Source organism: Pollicipes pollicipes, unplaced genomic scaffold, assembly GCF_011947565.3.
Source record: "Pollicipes pollicipes isolate AB1234 unplaced genomic scaffold, Ppol_2.1 Scaffold_7261;HRSCAF=8764_pilon_pilon_pilon, whole genome shotgun sequence".
Taxonomy (NCBI): Eukaryota; Metazoa; Arthropoda; class Thecostraca; order Pollicipedomorpha; family Pollicipedidae; genus Pollicipes; species Pollicipes pollicipes.
Window position 1 is genome coordinate 42,100,305 of NW_023597054.1, and position 11,118 is coordinate 42,111,422.

Genomic DNA, 11,118 nt, shown 5'->3' on the forward strand with positions numbered 1-11,118 from the left:
AAGGCCATTTCAGGCTTTTAACAGTGATCATTCTATAAAATTATTTCTCTCACCCGAGGTGTCGATGGCTGTGTACGCTTTACGAGTGCGAACACAGCTCTTTCAGGCAAAGAATCGCACCAATGAACGGGATGGAAACGGCAAGTAAGTGTAACAATTAATGATGCGTCCGGCACAAACTGAACCCACGCGAAAATCATGCTTCAATAGCCTGCTAACCAAAGGCCGTTGCTTTGGTGTAAGCTTTTTTTACCTAACCGCCGGCAAATAAAATTACATTACATCACAGTGATGGGTAAAATAACGACACGCGCTACCCTTATTTGAGAAGAGATGTGACTTCGTAAAATGTGCTCTCATTATGAGCGAGAAATGCCTTGAGCTCCGTGATTGAAAACTCGGAAGTACGCTGGAATTCGATCAGTACAGAAATCTTGAAAGAGTGTCATCCGTCAATGGACAATTGTGGGATAAACCTTCGTGAGAATATGAGGTGCACCAGAGAGAGGCTGATGGCATTAAAATCGTAAAGGGATATGGCACTTGTTTAATAATCAGACGTGTTGGATAAAGAAATACCAATGCTTATTTATGTACGTTTTTATACATGTCTGCAGGTAAATAAGTTAAGAATGCGCAGCAGAGACAATGAAATTATTTAAAAGTTACACTTAGGGTGTTAAGCTTCAAAGCATGACAAGGTGGCATCGTTTCCAAACCACTACACGCATATATGTGCCGCCACTTTAAGCTGAATGCCTATACCACTGCTATATGACACTTTATGAACATGTAATACTGATTTTATGAGTATCTACAACATCAAAGATTTGCTTCCACCGACAATGAATATTGATCAAAAAACTTACAGCATGCCTTCGATATGCAAATCATTTCTTGCAAACTGCTTAATTGCTGTCATATGTAAAATGCACCGTCTTTAACTCAATCTGCCTTCGATCATCATTCCATTTGTCAAATGTTTTCATCCTTTGAAGTTAGCAGACTGCTTTCACGAGTCTGTAGTATGGCAGGGGTTTTGTATGGGTTTGAAATGTTATTGTTTCAAATGAGTGCTGTGCATTATACTTAGATGTGCCTTGGTTTCAACTTGAATTCGCATACACTAATAAAACCGTCTTTCCTTGCACGTAACTCATATCCAGTTTGTGAACCCTCTACATTATGGAATAATGACTAAGACTGGCAGTGAATGACAAGCAGTGAATTTAAATGCATGTCACCTTGCGAACGTTCTAAGGCCATGCTCCCATATGTCTGACTTATGTGACTTGCCTTATGTTTTGTAAATTAGATTAAAGAGTTGAGGATTGGTCCTCAAAACATACGGAAAAATGCATACATGTTACATAACTGCAAAACTTTTAAAGTGGCTAAGGTGCATCCTTATTTTCATTCAATACAAAAATTAGGCCTTGTTTGACATAAACAGAACGTTGTCTTATTCAACCATTATTGGATGTAGGACCACCAGCCCATGCACCTTGCAACTTGTCCAGCCATTGGCCACAACCGGCATCAAACAATATTCATTGAAGTTGTAGGCATGGTGCAGAGGTCAGCAAGAATTATAATGCTTTCTGGACGCACACGTTTGAAATAATGACTAATCTTATGATCAGTTTCTTGCTACCTTTCATTAACGCTATAGGTGAAGAGCTACGAGTGCAAAACTTATCATAAAATGCAGCATAAGTAATACTACAGGCTTGAAACATCAACATTCAACACATGATCATTATATTTCAGCAAAAATAGATAAGAACATCAGGCATGACACTGGAAAACATATCAGATGGGGTGTGGCCACCACCACATTGACACGTGCGAACAAACATTTCACCTTAGTGCAAATGAACGCAATTCTTTAGGAAACTGGAGGCTCCAGCATTGATAACTACGGATGATGTAATGTCTTGTAATATACTGCACATGACGACCCTATGCGAACACTATTACAGAAACGGTTTAAAAATGAAGGCAAGAAAATGCTGTGGAAACGTTGAGTAATAGGTAAGTAGCCCAGCATCAACTGCAATAGTAAGTGCCCATGCGATCACCGGCGTCAAAGCGTTTTGCCTTAACTGTCTTAGTATGCGTATATTCCACTTAGCATTCTTGCATGATTCATCTTGTCTGAAAGACATGGAAATAATATGGAAAAGGGCTGCGCTATGAATTTAATTTCATTGAGCTCGAAGTTTTCATATGGCTTTCAAGTTTGTCGCACTCACATTCTCAAAAATGCAATCCATTAGCATGACAAAGTCTGCTGATACAGATGCCGCTTGAGATCAATCGAGGGTGCCCTGAGCATCGACAATTGTGTATATATTACGGCGATAGTGCCCAGGCAGGTAAGCGAAGGCAATAGGAAATATATCAGGTTGCCTTACCATTCTTTCTACAAGTAATAGTAATCATCTATACCAGCCATGCTATCATGGACCAAATGGGCCAAACTAATGCCTGCATTAAGTTCCTTACTCATGACCAGTAATGGCTGCCTACCTTAAACGTAACTTGCAAATAAGGCAGACATTGCTACAGGAGTCACACGTAGACAATGTAAAAATTGTTTCACATACATGATAAGTAAAACATTTTTTAAAGTACAGTCATCTGCAGCAAAATCTTCGAAAACTGTGTATACGTTTTTAGCAAAAAGTACATCACTTGAAAAGGAAAGAAGTAAATTCAGCCCACTAGTACGACCCCCAAAGCCATAACGAATCTGGTTAGGGCTACAGCTGACTGCGATAAAACTACGTAACGAGTAATTATCCCTCCAATAGTAATCAACCGATATTTATCTAATCACGTTCGGCAGGTCCTGAAGTTATCCACTACTTTTCTCGCGGGTCGTCATGCAGAGTAAATGGTCCTAGGAATGGTGAAGAAAAGGTTCCAAATCTTCACCAAGCTCTGAAAATTATCCGATATTTACGCTCGGCCAGGAAAATTTTTTGCTACAGTTTTCCGTGTTCCCAGCGTCAAATGCTATTCCGAAAAACATGATGCATTTTGGGACAATTCCCCAAGATCAGCTACCGAAGGAGCGCAGTGCGCACTTCAGACTGGGTGTAAGCAGATGCGTTCTGGATGGAATAATTGTTCTGATCATCATCCCCGTCTGGCCCATTCGATTAAACAAATTAACACATCAAACGAGCACGACCGTCGGAACAATTACTCCATCCGTGGCTCTAACACCTCTTCTCAATCCTTCCTTAAAACTGTATACAAATACGCGTTTGCACAATGGCCGCGGTCGGAGTGTTTGAAATTTGCTGTCAGTGCTGACGAGCTCCGTTTTTGGAAGACCATTTACTGACGCCAACTAGACTTTCGCGACATGAGCGGTGAATTAGAAGTGAAACGTTTTGAGGTCACCGGATAACTTTGTGCTGCCAGCAAAAATCTGGGGCACTTGAAACATGTGGTCAATAGAAGTGAATTATTAGGAACAAAGGATACCAATCGATGTAAATAAAAATATATTTCAATGCTATGTGCACAAAAAGTCCCAATTTGCCTGCATAATCTCCCTTTAAAGGGAGTGAGTCCTAACGTATTCCGGCGAAAGCAGTTTGCGGGTATAGTGTTTTGGAAAACTAGATCAGAAAGCTAGATACCTGTATTCCACTTAACATGGGTGAATACAGTGTTAAAGGTCAACGACTTGCATAAAGTGGTCTAGCTTAATATTTGACCACATTTTCCGAAACACACGGCATATCAATTTTCTTTACACCCATATGTAATTGAAGACCACCTTATTGCTGTTCAGAAAGATAATGAATTTATGATATGACCTTTAGATTGGCCACAAATCCAATTAGGACACCAGCGGATCATGCACGGCGGCACGCCATGAGCCGGAGGGCCTGTATCGGGTCACCGGACGCGATCGGCTCGCTCCGTCGGGAGCTGTGGCAGCTGTATAAATGAATAACACATTTTCGTCGACCTTGCATTCCTGTCACCCATTATGAGTCACGTAGATGGAGAACCAAATCATTTTTCAACAACATGGTTTGCAGCCATATGTCATCACTTCAAAAGCCGTTTATAGTGGATGGTAGCAAGCTATGCTACTGACCATATGTTCATATCAGCTGATGTGAACACAACAAAGTAGAACAGGAAGGCTGAAATCCCTGAATATTTTTTGTCTGCACCGTAGGTTTTGTCAAAGCTATGTCGTTGCACTTAGTGCTTGGCGCTGCATTTATCCTTCACATAATTACGTTGGATGTTCGAGCTGTTATGTTCTTGATGTCACTGCAATTCAGACGTGTTTCCCAGGGTTGATGACGACTGTAGCTGTGGGTTTCTTTCAATAAGCGTGCGCTTTTAACCTATGTTCTAAGAGTCGCTGTGTTTGTGGATCAGCATTCACATAGTTGAGAAGTAGGCCTAAGAGTGAACACGAAACAGTTAAGCTTAACTACAAGAATTTCAAAACAAAATACAAAATGGCTCGTAGAAAGATACTGTGTGCGTGTATGCCTGATAAATAATTCATGATTTAAATGCACAAATTTTTACCTCTCCGCGTTGTGCCTCGTAGGGCAATTAACGAAATACGTTCATAATCTGTCTGTTCACAAACGATCAGTGTGGTTGGTGCAGCTGTGAAACAGATGTAGCGTCAGTATTTGATCTTGTTCTGGGCATTAGAGGCGTTGAATCCTGTATATCCTGTCAGGCGTTGAATGGTCCATTCCCCCCTCCCCACACACTTCGATGCGTGGACATTTCCCATGAAAGGTCGCGAGGACGTGCAAAACGCATTTTAGGACCACATCCCCAGTATGGTAGCACATGTTGAGAAAGTTATATTTGTTTCATACTGGGCTAGGCAGCAAAAGGCAAAGCAATGAATTTGGTTTGTTCTAGGCGGAAACTTTTCAGCATGAGTAGTATCTTTTTCTGCCGCGTGTATACTACGGCTGCGGAATAAATATAACTTTCAATAATGATGCAGATAATTTTGCTGACGAGATCATATTAAGTCGCTTCAAAGCATTCCACGAATGGATGTCTATGGTTAAGTTGCTACCCGCTCAAGAGGTTTTTTATCATTGGTATACCTGTAGGTCTTGCGTCTTAAAGCTTTTTAAATAAAACGGCTTTTTGTGAGTAATACATGAACGTCTTGCGTTTTTAAGCTTTTTATAAAAACATCCTTTCTATATAAAACAGCTTTTTTGGATAACCCAGCGTCAAATTGACGAACATTCCGCCATGCATTTCGGAGAAGCATCTAACTTCTTTCGTCCCTTCTTGAGCCGTAGTGTGTTCAACAGTCTCCTGTAACGGCAAACAATTCATTCACGAGCGCGGTGTCGTTACCAACCTGCCAAATAAACCGGACATATGTTAAGCAATTGTTCTAAATTCTTGTGTAGAAAGTGTTGTACACAAATGGCAGCATTATCATAGCTGAAACCGATTAGCACGCGCAGACGTGTGGCGGGGCTCATCCCGCCTCTTGGGCATTTGCATGGACAAAAAAATAATGCTGTTCTCACATGAACGGATGACAATTTTTCGAGCCCTAGAAACTATTGTATGCAATTGCTTCAAGGTGCACCGTATAATCATCATTGCAAGAACCAAGGTCATGAACCAATCATGAATCGCGGGATCACGATCTCGCGATCCGAGCTCACACTTCCGTGTCTGAACTCGATCTTGCCTTTGATTTGGGGCTTGTGTCTTTAGATTCTGTAGCTCCGACTTGCCCACTCGTTGACAGGATTGCATCAATCTTTGAAACTGTAAATGACTACTTTTTCCAGCAAGCTGTACGCGATTTATCACCAATTTTACCACCTCCTTTAGAGAAAGGTTTAACTGAAAGCCGTCGGGATTTTGCGTGTACTGCTGGTTGCTTTGTGCTTCCAGCGAAAGGCCTCTACAGTTGTCTTAAATTTGGTACGGAAATTTCGGATATTTGAAACCGCTTAACAAGTTAACAAATCTTGTTCGTGACGAGGCTAAGTGGTTTGCACCGCACTTGCCGTAATGTCGCTGCGCCGCCCGAACAATTTTTGCGATCTTCTTCGACTCATTTCCACTGATTCCTTTTAAGAGCAATCAATGGAGGCACTTACTGAAAGCAGCAAGTCTGCAGGTCTTCATTTCCACGATCTCCCGGCAATGGGACTCCGCACTCAATGCCCCCCCCCCCCCCCCCCTTCGGAACCGCAGTGGATTGCTCGGAGGCGGCGTCGAATTAGATGTGTGCTGTATCGAACTTCATGTATGCGGTTCCATGCGTGCTGGGCTAGCACTTGACTCCGGCTCCAGGCTGGATCACAAAGGAATCATGTAACTTTAGGCCAGTTGTTCGTCCTTCTCAGGTTGAGCTCCAGCTCGACTTTACGCAAGGATTAGCGGTGTACTATGGGGGCTCATAGCGCATGACATTGTAATCTACGGACTCGTGAGGAAAGACAGGTGCGTGAAGTCGATTAACACGCGCTCATCCAGACATCGCTTTAGAGTTCCTGAAGAAAGGCAGTGACTGGTTTTAAGATGGGAACGAGTGGTTTCGTGGTCACAGTTCCCCGCACTGTGAACCGATCGCGCCCAGCCACCCGATGCCGGCTCGTTGGCTCATGGCGTGCCGTCGTATGTGATCCTTCAATGTTCAGTTTCGATCTGCGACCGATCTAGGAGTCTTTTTGTCGAAGCCGCCATAAATGGTCTTCAAATGCATATCAGCTATAAGAAAACGAAGACTCGGTTCTTCATGACATTAGGTTAAATATGAAAATAGGTCACAATATGTGCCTAGTTCACTTTGAATGTTTCATTGGCCCAAGTTTGATAGAAAGATAGTCATTTAACTTTTGGATGTACTCTCTTATACATCATACTCCGCACGTTATTTTTGCCAGAGTAATTAAAAAATAAGGTTAGTGATGTCACCCGCGTAAATTTGTATGTTCCTGGTACCTTATCGGTGCGCCGTATAGCTCTGAAACTTGCAGAATCGTGCTCTGGCAGTGTGATTAACACATACACTAATTTTCGTAAAATTTGAAGGGGGTGCCGCATTGTCTTCCAGTCAACTTGTGAAATCAACGGCATCGCCTTCAAATTTGACGGAAACACGTGTGGGGATTAGTCACACGACCAAAACACGATTCTACAAGTTATAAGCCGTGCGGCGCATCGGTACGAAATTAGAAGCAGATAAGCATATGCGATGACGTCACAAACCATATTTTCGAACCTGCCCTTGCAAACAGATGATGAATGACTCTTCAGGCACGTTTAGAAGGAGTTCACTGGTCGTTGCTCTTAACACCAGCATCCTCAAGTAGTTGACCTTCTGACCTTGTACTCGGTACGGGCTATAAAACTTTCGGCTTTGCCCTTTGTGTCCCGGGCAGCCCACCGCACGGAGATAGAATCAGGTTTGTGGGAGCTTGGATAACCACAATAATGTTCCTAGTAAGTGAATTTTTGTCATGGGCTACTTGTAATGAGGTAATGAGGTTGAGGTTGTGGTATTGTGTTCCTTGGCAGGCATTCTGGTTTATTGCTCCTTGGGTAAGCACTGGTGCTCGTAGCTTAAGCTATTACATTTGATTGCACTCTACGAATTACGGGCAAAAAGCGGAGGCCCCGCGGCTCAGCCGTCCGTTTTTTGGCAACCTTTAGCATACTGCAATACGTAGGGTGTCAGGATGAACGAGCTTCGGAGATTGCTTATTTTGTCGTCTTATGTGACGCGTTCAATGTGCATGCAAGAGAAATGTAAAGAAATGCGATTGTTCACGCGACACGTCGCAATTCTTAAGAGCAAAAAAAGAGAGGTGCTCCTTCCCACAAGTGGAAAGTGCAAGAACGCGACCACAAGCTGGCTGAAAAGTAAATGAACGCAGTGTGTAAGAAGTGTAATGCATCATGTGCCGACTTTATTTTTCATTTTTTGCCTTCAGAACGAATCTTCCCACTCGAGGTCTTCGGCCTTAGGTGAGAAGACCATTTCCTCAAGCAGGAGGGAATGAGCGCTATTTTGCTTTAATTTTTCACTCAGCTGGTCATCACGAGCACCAAAGCCGCTCCTCCCCAAATGCGGTGCATTGATTACAACCATGAAAATCAGGCTGCAGCAGTTCATTTGTCACAGAGACAGACGCGTCAAGCCAGGCGCATGAACACGGAGGAAAATGCAGCAGTTGTTACGGTTTATACTCATTTTAACACTGCATCAAACATTTTGTGATGCAGTGTTTCTACATAGCTTCTGCTTTAGAATTTTGCTATAGGTGGATACGACTATAATAAAGTGACCCAAAGGGGCACTGCCAACTGCAATGCAACACTTTCCCTAACATCAAACGCCCCTCCTGCATCCGTCAATTTCAACGTCAAATTAAACGTCAGCATCACCCCGTCGCATTTCAATATTTGGCATCGCCATCGATTCGTGGTAAATTACATGCATATCCCTAAGTTTACCATGGTAACATCATTTAAATCCAAGCAGGAATTCTGCTTTGCTTTGCTTTGCGCAAATGATACACAGTATGTCTGTTACCACTGTCGTTTGCTCCGTGTGTGTCGCCGACGATTTACGATCTTTCGGGATGGCAAAGATCGGTTCAGGCCACACAGTTCTGCTTGAGACCTATCCAGTCAAACTTGGACCAGCATAATAGGAGTTTTCGAGATTTACGACACATAAGTTTTCTTTGGATTTGAAGCGAACTGTTCGTCAACAAGTGAAATCTGATGAGCGGAATCGAATGCCATATGACGGCGCCGATGGCCACTGCGCTGTTAAATCCAGTTTATACATTAACCCAGGTCCAGTTTGCACCTCAACCCAGATCCACGCAGCGCCCGCGGTTTCCGTAGTATTCAGCCTTCTGGAACTATCAACATGGTCAAATGCAAGTGTTAGTTTACTTCAGTGCACGAACTATTTCTGCTCTACCAAGAACATTTGATGATGGCAGATACCATTCTTTGAATAGTTTTCGGTCCACTTTATTCCCGCTGCTCACCGCCATACTGCTAATTTGACATTGGAAAGCAGGAAGCTGGCTTAACAATCTGCAGTTCCGTTGGGTTCCTAGACCAATGAATGCCACCAATTATCCGCTTCACGCCCCGGCCCGGCATGGCACGCGCCGCTTCTATAAATCGGGAAACATTAAAATTTATGAGGCACTCGGTGACATCTGAGACACAACGCATGCTGCCCTCACTGCTGCCAAAGATGAAAACCCGGGCACAATGCTGTCCCGAGTTCAAATAATGCCTTCAAAGGGGCACATCAGTCGACAATTTAATGCTTCTCTCCGCACAATAAAGCCTGATTTAGTGGCGCGTGAGAGTGTTGCCGGACGCGTGTTCAAACCATTGTTCCATTCTGCTTTTTCCACATATTCGGAGAACGTGTGATGTTATTAAACGAGGGGTTTAATCAATTTCCCATGCTCGACTTCACTGCCCTTTTTACGATTCTAAGGCCTTTGTATCCCCGCAAGCTGCACAAAAATTGGGCCGTTTACGAATGCGGCGCTAGGAATTAGGGCAGGTCAAAGGGTCCCGTTCGTATAATGCAAAGCGGCATCTGTGCTCCTTGTATGGGGAATCTGCGTTAAGTTTCTAAAACCAGTATTGTCCATCTTGTGCAGCGCGTGACAAGGTTATAAACGCCGAGCACTGTGACGTCACCAGCGCTCTGAGGCCACTATGGTGCCTATCATCTGTCGAAGTAACAAAACACAACGCCAAGCCAAATGTTACAATCAGAGGGCCTCGGGCAACACCGCGTTGCGATACATCGTGAGGAAACATTGCAAAGGTTAGGGAAGAAAAAACCTTGTTTGAAATCAACGGCATGCATGTGTGACAGAGGCGTCTCAATCCGAGTCTTATCGATAATTGTAGGGAGAGAGCAGGACTGTCTTTTCTCACGCTCGTGTGTACACAGTCAGTCTGATGTCTTCGGAACGCCCAGAAGCTCGGCCAATGTCTTATTCAGGCCACGACAGCCGTATGACACTGTCTAGCACTGGCCTGTGGCCGGGAGCTGGCCCTACTTTCCGCATTTAGTATGCCTGGTTGGAAGTACACGTGGCTTGGAAAAGGAACAAGTTGCGAATGGGATGCGCAATGGATCCAAACAATCATCAGTCAAATATGCCTGCTTCATGTCTCATATTTTGTTCTTTCTGACACATCTTATAAAGTTGCGGGTTTTGAACATCAACAAATAATGGCACATGTGAAACCGTTTTTGATTATATTCTGAGCCCTTTGAAAGCATTCTTCCAAGCCGGGTAATGCTCGTAACGCGCCAAAAACGCCTGGATTGCTACGGGAATTACCGTATAGCAAATGCTCCCGTTCCGTTCTCGGCTTCCGTCGGGGCAGCTTTGTCCCACTTCTGTCATCACTTCCGTCATCACTTCCGTCACTACCTCCGTCACCACTTACGTCACACTTCCGTCACCACTTACGTCACCATTTCCGTCACCACTTCCGTGACCACTTCCGTCGCCACTTCTCCGCCACGGTTTCCATCGTCACAACTCTGAGCCCGTCTCCGCGGTCATCTTCAGCGTCATGGCCGTCAGCATGGCTGTCTTCATAACCGTCTTCGTCGTCATAGCTCTGTCCTGTCTTCAACAACTCAGTAAGCTGTCTCAATGCTCATCACCATGACATGTGTCTCCATGGCGTCCATCACTGTCATCATCGTCACAGCACTGATGGCATCCTGATCGTCACAACTGTATCCGCCATCTTCTTTAAGACTTCGTCCAAGCCGTTTCATCGAGTAGATTTTTGGGATCAGCCCCTACGCTAAGCGGTGCGTGTCATGTGAGCGCTCGTCCTACCATCCGATCGTGAAATTCTGCCTTCGTGACGGAATTTTGCGGCGAAAACTTTCCGTTTACATTCCGCAATGTGCGACACGGTCCGTCCTGCCCTCTGACGTCACCTGACCTTTAGCGCGGTTTCTGCCACCGGTCGCAGGTTACACCAGACAAGGGCAAATAGCGAGCGCCTGAAGTAACTCGAACCCGTCCCGCCACGGGCAGCCAAATTGTACGACAG